This window comes from Macaca mulatta, chromosome X (assembly GCF_049350105.2).
Source record: "Macaca mulatta isolate MMU2019108-1 chromosome X, T2T-MMU8v2.0, whole genome shotgun sequence".
Taxonomy (NCBI): domain Eukaryota; kingdom Metazoa; phylum Chordata; class Mammalia; order Primates; family Cercopithecidae; genus Macaca; species Macaca mulatta.
In genome coordinates this window covers 121,974,277-121,984,581 of record NC_133426.1, presented here as the reverse complement: position 1 = coordinate 121,984,581, position 10,305 = coordinate 121,974,277, and the positions used below count along the sequence as shown (strand labels likewise).

Genomic DNA, 10,305 nt, shown 5'->3' with positions numbered 1-10,305 from the left:
GAAGTGTGAGGCAAAGCCTACCACAGAGCTCCTTCCTTGATATGTTGCCTGCAGACCCCCTGATGAGGTTTATAGATCAGTGGAAATATAAAAAAGGAACAGTTGATTTCCAGTCACAAGAGGCTGATCAAGGAAGTCTGGTCCAAGTATGGTCCACCTTTTGAGGTGATGTCTCCTCTGGTTTACTCTCAAAGTAAAAGTAGCAGATTGGCAGCCAAAAGGATACAAATGCACTAGGGATGCATTTGTAAAGACACTAGGGATAACTAAACCACTGACCCTGAATGAAAGCACCGTCAAAGTTGGGAAGTAAATAATTTGTATAGACACTAGGGATGGCCAGGTGTGGTGGTTCATGCCTGTAATCCCAGCACTTTGGGAGGCTGAGGCAGGCGGATTACCCAAGGTCAAGAGTTCGAGATCAGCCTGGCCAACACGGTGAAACGCTGTCTCTACTAAAAATACAAAAATTAGCCAGGGTGGTGGCAGGCGCCTTTAATCCCAGCTACTTGGGAGGCTGAGGCAGGAGAATCGCTTGAACCCAGGAGGCGGAGGTTGCAGTGAGCCGAGATCGTGCCATTGCACTCCAGCCTGGGGGACAAGAGCAAGACTTCGTCTAAAAAAAAAAAAAAGACACCAGGGATGACTTGACTGCTGACGACCTCCCGTGTATCTCTCACAGTCATGCCTTAAGTTCTGTAGACTTGGCATCCCACACAGAAGGAAATCTCTACCAGGTTTGAGAGTTAAGAAGTTTGGTTTCCTGTATTTTACACCCACCTCCCTCCCCCTTATTCAGCATCCAGAGACAACTCGTTTTACTACAGAAGGCAATAATTTCCCTATTCAGAATGTCATGTCACCAAGGCTCATGTTCTGTGCTGGGGCCTTGAAATTCTTGCTGTGTCAGCCTAAGAGTAGTCTCTATTTTTCTGTGCCTGAACTACAGGACCTAGTTTCCATTTTGGTCCTCACTGAGGCCTGCTCTGGTCAGGTCTGGCCATGGCCAACCACACCAGTCACAGGTGGTGTGTAATATCACATTGGCAGAGCATCAGAAGAAAGGCAGCACAGTCTCACAATACATGAAGAGTAGGCTTAAGAAGCAGGAGCCAAAATTGATGTAATGGAAGATAAAACTATCAACATGGTGATCCAATTGAGAAGTGTCATTATGCGAGATGAAAAGGTGAAAGAAGAGCCAGCAGAGTTCTTGGCTTTTGTTTGCAGGAGAAGATGATACTAAACAAAATTGATTCATAGAAATATAGACATCATAAAATGAAAGGACCATCTGGATGTTTGGGGAGCGTGTCAATAGGAAATTATAGGACTGATCTCGAATATCCTAGTGCCAGTTCTCAATTCATTGTGTCTTCATTTACAGCATTAGGCCTTCCAGTGGGGACCTCTGGCATGGCCCTTAGGAATTAGTCAGAATGCAGGATGCCACAAAAGAAGGGAAAGCTGAATATGACCAATACAGAATTATTGTATACTTTTGAGTTTCAGTGCTTTAAGTTTAAGAAAGTGGGAGATAGTTAATGGGGTTAGCTTCCAGCCCACCCACCAGTCCCTGTAGCAACAAAAGCTCATTAAGTGTCACACAAGATCCTTCTCAGCCAATGTTATGAAAGAGGAAAAAAAAAACAAAACCAAAACAGCAAGCCAATGCACATAAAGAAAGTTTATAAGGGTCTTATTAAAATAGAGTGAAGGTATGAGTGTAAAGAACCAAAAAAAAGAAAAAAATCATAATTTAAGTGATGAAAAATGGTGGACACGTGAATAGGTGACTCATATCTTAGAGATGTGGTAGATTAAGTAGTGAAAGGATAACGGAAGAGTACTGGAGAGTACTGACTTAACTAGGAATTTATACACACTGCCTATGGGCTTATTATTGAGTTTGTTTCTGGGGAATTTACAAATATAAGTTTTTATAATAAAGGAAAAGATGTCCTTTCCTATAGTCATAGTTTTAAGCAGTGAACCAGGAACCAGAGACATGGTTTTAAATCACTGATTCCGATGAAAGCAGTGTCAAAATTGGGAGGTAAATCTGGTTAGGTTAAGATTCTTTTTGGTTTTCTCTATATTTTCTTATGAGTATGTGGTGCTGAAAGGGACATGGCGGGCAATGGAAGCAGGAGGGCTGGCTTTCTTAGACACCCTGTCCCTGGGATTAATTTCATATGCAAAAAAAAATTCCAAATCAAACAGTTACATGGAATGTACTGAAATGCAGAGAAAACTGTTAATCAGCAATAAAAAATAATGAAAGTAATTTTTAGAAACAACATTGTTTTCAACAACAGTATGGTGTGAGGGAAGAACATTGCCTGGGAATCTAAGCCAGTTCTATTCTGAGGTCTGTCACTGCCACGCACAGCAGAGGACCAACATACAACGCCCCTCCTGAGCCTAAAAGGCCATGACAAGATCAAAATAAAGGGAAACCTGTATTCCCACAGAATCCAGAGATGGGAGCCATCCAAATGACAAAGACTTTGCATGATTCCAGCACCAATATCCTACTTGTTGCCTAGTGATATTACGAGTGAAGTATCCTTATTCCCACTTTATTAGGAATCTTACACTGTTGATTTTCCCTCTTCCCTGAATCTTCCATTTTCCCTTGTTTTTTGGCTCATTTCCATTGCCATTTAAAGTGACTCTAGATTCTCTCATCTTGATAAACGCTGACAGGATCCCAAATGCCTCTTCCATATCACTGCAGTGTTCAGCATGAAAGAAAGATGGTGCAGATATAAGATAAATCTAAGATAAATGAGGTTAAGTAAAAACCTTGTAGTACTAAATCTGAATGTGCAAGTAAAGTTCCTATTATCCAAACTGAAGAACTGAAGAAAGGAAAGACTTCCTGTTCCTTCATTATAGTCCCAAGCTCCAAGCAGTGACCAAAGAACCACTGGTATGATTTTGTTATATATATATATATTTGACATAGGCTCATGCTCTGTCACCCAGGCTGGAGTCCAGTGGTGCAATCATGGCCCACTGAAGCCTCTACTTCCCAGACTCAAGCAATCCTCCTACGTCAGCCTCCTGAGTAGCTGGGACTACAGGCGTGTGCCACCATGTTTGGCTAATTTTTCTTTTTCTTTTTTCTTTTTTTTTTTCACAATGTGGGCTGGGCTAATCTTGAACTCCTGGGCTCAAGAGATCCACCTACCTCAGCCTCCAGAGCTGGGGCTATAGGTATGAGGCATCATACCTGGCCAGTATGGTTTTAAGCCAGTGAAAGTAGCATCTATGTTGGAAGGTGGAGCTGGTTAGATTTGCACGATTCTTAGTTTCCTCTGTATTTTCCTATGTTTCTTTTGTGATTCAAGGTACATTTTCTTTGACTGTGATTAAGGATTGTGTGGTTCATGGGAATATAAAGTAATGAGACCCGTTTTCCCGTAAGACAGATACCTTCACTGAGGAGTTTATATGCTTTGCTCTGAGATAATATTTGTACAACAAAAAACCTGAAGTGGTCCCCAAAGTGTCAATATTTTAGTCTGTGCCAAATAAGATAGCTGAATAAACATAACTGAAGTAACCAAATACTGCCAATTTTATAGCAGCATACAGGCATGTCCTGATTGTGGAGAATAACAGGTATATTCTGTTATTTACTGTTATTAAACGCTAATAACTGCAAACCTACTCTTTTACTTGGAAATCAAAAGTATGTGTCTATGTCTAGATATTTGAGTTTAGAATTATCTCCCAGTTAGGTCTTTAATAATGATCACTCTAAATCCTTATGTCATGCTATCTCCATCCTCAAGTGTAACTAAATCACAGGCACATTTTTCATAATTAACCACATTTGAAAATCCTGATGCAGAGCAGATAACATATATTCCTGTTGACAAAATATCAGGTACAATATAGATCAGAAATATACATTCCCAGATTTTATCCCAGAAAATACATGAACTCAAGATGGAGAGCTACCACTTCAGGATTTTTTTTTTTTCTAATTGTCTTTGCAAAGATTGTATGATGTATGATGAAAAGTTGAAATGTAGTGTAATCTACATTATAATGTATAGTTTCCTCTTTAAGAAGCAGTTTATACATTGGCAACTGGGGATAGCTATCATAAGTTAGAGTTCAGTATGTGTGAAAGAGAATTAGAAAAAAATACTAAACTTATGTGACTGAATCACTTCCACAAAAATTTGGAACAGCCTTGATTAAACAAGAATGAACCAAAACTATAAAAAGTGAACTCAGAGACTTGAAAGTGGAGATTTGTAAAGGCCAGAACTAAATAATTATTATTGTGTCTTGATGCAGTCGCTAAGAATTTTATTGTGTATAATTTTTACTTCAGTGTTGAACAGTCATTGTGATAGGAAGAACTTCAGTTCTCAACACTTTTGCTTCATCAACGATGAAATAAAACAGAGTTTGTGCTATCTTGGTTTTTGGTTATAATAAAACTATTCAAACAGTTTTTATATGTTTATTATTTTCCATCTATTTTTCTGCATGCTCCTCTGTTCATATGATACTGCCTCAGTCAGGCTCGGTGAAATCAGTGAACTGGCCAGGTCAACAAGGCCTAGAACTGGACCAAACACAGGAGGATAATTCAGGAAGGTAGAGAGGAACATCAGGAAGATGAGGTAGTAAATTACAGGAACTCAGCCACAGACATTAAAGTTAACATACAACACTCCCATCTCTAGGACTCTGATTTTGGACGAGTCATGGCGAGACTCTAGTTCTGTAGAAACTGAATGTCAAGCAGAAACTCGTACATAAAAGAAAGAATATCTGTGGGAACTGGAGTGCAACTCAAGCGGATTTATTAATAGCAACCAGATCAGAGTGCTATTACCAGAACAAAGTGCAGAAATAGTGCAGGGCCATCAAACAGGTTGACTTTTATAGAGAATGGATGATAGGTAGAGTTTCTTATGTTTTCACTGCCTGTGACCTGATTTTTACCAGAACTTGGAGCAAGGCTAATCCTACCAATAGGATTACGTGGCCCTGATTACAGTGTTGGAGGCCTGCTAGGCAGAATTAGGCAGATCATTGTTCACTAAATAAATTATAGTTTGTTTAAGTTTAGTACAGGAGTTGCAAACTATGACCTACTGCTTGTTTTTGTATGGCCCATGAGCTAAGAATGATTTGTACATGTTTAAGTTGCTAAAAAAATAAAAATGAATAATATTTTGTGACATGTGAAAATTTTATGAAATTCAATTTCAAGGTCCATAAATAAAGACTTATTGGAACACAGCCATGCGTATCTGTTTTCATATTGAATATGGCTACGTTCATGCTATAATGGCAGAGGTGAGTACTTGTGACCAACACCCTATGGTCTGGAGAGCCTTAAATATGTACTGTCCAGACCTGTACAGAAAAAGTTTGCCTAACTTGGTTTAGTGTATAAAGTCGGTGGATATACAGAAATTTCATAGCACTATATTTAGGGCCTGATCATGTTTAATTCTTTAAGAAGTTGCATACAACTCAGGGTAGAAATAAAAACCATAGCAATTGATGAGTATGATGTTTTGTGACTAAGAATTGACAAAGAGAAGAATTAAGTGAAACAAAGTATAATAGGTAGCCTTTCCTAGCCCTGCTCTGACAGAGGCTAGGACTATTCTGCCTCCTACATCGAGTGGGCCAAATCCTGCCTACAACCAGCAGGATACTAGGCATTCTCTCCTGATGGTGGGCATGATAAAATAGACATGATCCCCCAGGCACCTTTATCTCTGTTGTGTGTTCACTGAACTGCCGCCTCTTCTCTGACCACCCATCCCCCTCTAGTGTTGGGTTACCCTCTGTGATTGACTTTTTGCCTTAGTTTTCTTATTAGGGTTCTCATTCCCACTTTGAGGCTAGAACTAATCCTCATTTCCAGCCTGATTGACTAGGACCCTGATTCTCTAAGAAATCCTTCCTACTCCCATTGCCCCTGGGAGCTGGATCCTGTTTTGTATAGCTTCCTCCTTTAGCTGGCACTTTGCTGTAATCCAAATAGACCATCTGGGATCAGTTCTTGGCAGCAAATGTTTGGTTCTACTGCTTTCCCTTACCCAACTCCAGGACTTGATCATCCTTTGAATAAAGCCCATTTGTCTCATCCTTTGAACTTTGATTTGACATGCCAAATGCAACCTTTTTTTCTTTTTTTAAATGTTGTGACAGGGTCTTGATCTGTCACCCAGGTTGGAGTGCAGTGGTGTGATTTCAGCTCACTGCAGCCTCAACTTCCTGGGCTCAAGCAATCCTCCCACCTCAGCCTCCCAAGTATCTGGGAGTACAGTCATGTGGCACAACGCCCAGACAATTTTTAAATTTTTTATAGAGATGGGATCTCGCTATGTTGTACTGGCTGGTCTCAAACTCCTGGCCTTAAACATTCCTCCTGCCTTAGCCTCCCAAAGTGCTGGGATTACAGGTGTAAGCCACTGCACCTGGCCCCAAACACAATCTTGAAGGTACATTCCTACAACCAAGTTAGTCCATGAAATTTCAATCCAGCCTTTTCTAAGATTCTGTCCTACTCCTTTCCTCTTCTTCCTTTTGCTGAGGTCCCAGCATGCATCATGGTCTAGTATACATTTATTATACTAACCAACAGATCATAGACAATTAGAGCTGGAAGGAATCTTACAAGTTATAGATGAGAAGACCAATTTAGAGGTCCACAAAGGGGAATATACATATCAGTTCACTTTAACAAACAAGGAATAAGTAGACCCACATCCTCCAAGAAGTGCCTTGGAAATAAAAGTTAACTAGTTAACTGCCTTCAATGAGTCAATTTTGAATTTATTTATTTTTGACCCATCATAAAGAAAAGCCAAAAAACAAAAGCGGGATAAATCAAAATGACTGTAATAAGTCTGTCCAAAAAAGGAAAAGGAGAAAGAGAAGGAGGAAACCCATAATTTGAGGCTATATGTAAATAGAATTAGTTTTGCCAAGATGTCTCATTGTCTACCACTCCAATTCCCCTTTCCATTTCTGACAGTTGTCTCTTGGATTCTGTGTGACTACTTTAATGCCTAAATCTTTACAAGGAGAATCTCCAAATAAAATCTCAAATTATACTTGCTTGGTTACATTTGATTTAATGATCTGAACGGCACAAGTACTGGCCAACCAAAAAGGAAATCAGTTTATCATCAGCCCTGCCTCTATCTACAGAGGCAAAATGAAAGGAGCACTGCGGCACTTATGGCAATTTCGCAAGGGAATCAGATAAATATCCCTTGCTATCATGGGAAAACAGTGGTGGAGTTAGGGTGGGAGTGGGGATTTGTATAGAGTCTTCCCTGGCTAATTACTCAGAATTATTTCCCTGTAGAGGCAGTGTCCATCTTTTGCATGTGGCTGCTGAAGCGAATCACAGCATAGCAGGTCCAATCAGTTAAGCAATCTTAATGATCAATGCATTTTCCCTCTGCGTTCATTCTGCTGTGAACTAGATCGTGAAGATTGCTATATCAATTTAATCAACCATGCCTCAAGATTCAATGTAGCTATTGCATGTAGATTTTTAAAATGTTTGTTGCAACAACTCATGCCTCTCCCTGTCACTTATTAATATATTAAAAATTTAATAGCTCTCGACTGGCTAGAGTAGAATACATTTATATTATCCAGCACATAGTAAGCCTAATAAATATTTGTTGATAGCATTTAATGACTAACTCTACAAGTCATAATAGGATAATATAGACATTCATTTGGAAGTAGAGTATGCCTTAGATTAGGCCAGTGGTTCTTAACAGGAATGATTTTGCTACCTGCTACCAGGGGACATTTAGCAATGTCTGGAGACATTTTTGGTTGTCACAACTAAGAATGGCACTGTTTCCTGGCATTGATTGGGTAGAGGCCAGGGATGCTGCTATATATCCTAGAAAGCACTAAATGTACTAGACATCCCCTTTAAAAGAATTATCCTGTTCAAAATGTCAAGAGTCTGAGACTGAGAAATCCCAGATTAGGCAGATAATAGACACTGAGAAGTTTGACTTTTTAAAAGTAGATGAGGAGGAGTGAATGGGCAGAGCTCAGAGGAATTTAGGACAATAAAACTACTTATGGCAATACAATGGTAGATACATGTCATTGTACATTTGCCAAAATCCATAGAATGCACAGTACCAAGAGTGAACGCAAATGTACACTATGGGACTCTGGGTGGTCATGATGCCTCAATGTTGGTTCGTTGATTTTAATGAATGTACCACTCTGGTGCCAGATGTTGACAGTTGGGGAGGCTGCGCATGTTGTAGTGGGCAGGAGGTATATGGGAACTTTGTACTTGCTGCTCACTTTTGCTGTGGACCTCAAACTGCTCTACAAATAAACCCCTGTTAAAAAAAGGAGATGAAGGTTCCCTTACATCAACTGTTTAAGAGTCAGTCTGTAAGAAGCAACAACCTCTCCTCTTCATCTCTGTCATCTGCTAGGTAGCTGTGAAGCAGAAACCAAGCACATGCCCAAGCAGTGTTTGCAGACCTGGAATCCATGGTCATTGACGAAGTTCGCTCTGGCACATACCATGAGCTCTTCCAATCTGAGCATCTCATTATGGGCAAGGAAGATGCTGCCAATAACTATGCCCGAGGGCACCATTGGCAAGGAGATCATTGATCTCATGTTGGGCCAAATTCATAAATTGGCCAACCTGTGCACAGGTCTTCGGGGCTTCTTGGTTTTCACAGCTTTGTCAGGGGAACTGGTTCTGGGTTCACCTCCTTGCTCATGGAATGTCTCTCTGTTGACTATGGTAAGAAATCCAAGCTGGAGTTCTCCATTTACCCAGCCCCTCAGGTTTCCACACCTGCGCCAGAGCCCTACAACTCCACTCTAACCACCCACATCACCCTGGAGCACTCTGGTTATGCTTTCATGATAGACAGTGAGGCCATTTATAGCATCTGTTATGGAAACCTTGATATTAAGCACCCAACCTACACTAACCTGAATAGATTCATAGGTCAAATTGTGTCCTCCGTCACTGCTTCCCTGAGATTTGATGGAACCCTAAATATTGATCTGACAGAACTGCAGACCCATCTGGTGTCCTATCCCTGCATCCACTTCTCTCTGGGCAGCTACCTCTGATATGGTTTGGCTCTGTGTCCCCACCCAAATTTCATTTTGTAGCTACCATAATTCCCATGTGTTATGGGAAAGACCTGGTGGAAGATGATTAAATCATGGGGGTGGGTCTTTCCAGTGCTGTTCTCATGATAGTGAATAACTCTCACAAGATCTGATGGCTTTTAGAAACTGGAGTTTCTCTGCACAAGCTCTCTCTTTGCCTGCTGCCATCTGTGTAATATATGACTTGTTCTTCCTTGCCTTCCACCATGATTGTGAGGCCCTCCCCAGCCATGTGGAGCTGTAAGTCCAATAAACCTCTTGCTTTTGTAAATTGCCCAGCCTTGGGTATGTATGTCTTTATCAGCAGTATGAAAACAAACTAATACACCCTCATCATCTCTACTGAGAAAGCCTACCATAGATAGCTTTCTGTAGCAGAGATTACCAATGCTTTCTTTGAGCAAGCCAACCAGGCGGTGAAACATGACCCTTCCTATGGTAAATACATGGCTTGCTGCCTGTTGTACCATAATGATGTGGTTCCAAAAGATGTCAGTGCTGCCATTGCCACCATCAAGATTGAGTGTACCATCTAGTCTGTGGATTGGTGCCCCACTGGCTTCAAGGTGGCATTAATTACTAGCCTCCCACTGTGGTGCCTGGCAAAGACCTGACTGAGATAGAGAGCTATGTGCATGTTGGGCAACAACACAGCCATTGCTGAGGCCTGGGCTCACTTGGACCACAAGTTTGACCTGATGTATTCCAAACATGTCTTTGTTCACTGGTAAGTGGGTAAGGAAATGGAGGAAGGAGAGTTTTCTGAGGCCCGTGAGGACAAGGCTGCCCTTGAGATGGATTATGAGGATGTTGGTGTGGAGTCTGTTGAAAAAGAGGGTGAAGAAGAAGAATACTAGAGTTAACACAGCAGAGGCAGGAGAATCGCTTGAACCTTGGAGGCGGAGGTTGCAGTGATTCGAGATTGCGCCCTTGTACTCCAGCCTGGGGCAACAAGAGCAAAACTCCGTCTCAAAAAATAAAAAACAAAAAACAAAAAAACAAAAACCAAAAAAGAAACCAGCACAGATGCTGCTTTCACAGGGAAGCTTATTCTGTTTTAAACATTGAAAAATTGTGGTCTGAAGAGTTAATTTGTATGCAGCAGTGTATGCTCTCATATACAATTAC

The 10,305-nt window shown here is 40.8% G+C and overlaps 1 pseudogene; it reads left to right on the top strand.

The window, feature by feature from the left end:
• Positions 1 to 8,184: 8,184 nt before the first annotated feature.
• On the top strand, positions 8,185 to 10,034 carry LOC100426969 (tubulin alpha-1A chain-like; annotated as a pseudogene).
• The last annotated feature ends 271 nt before the right edge of the window (positions 10,035 to 10,305 follow it).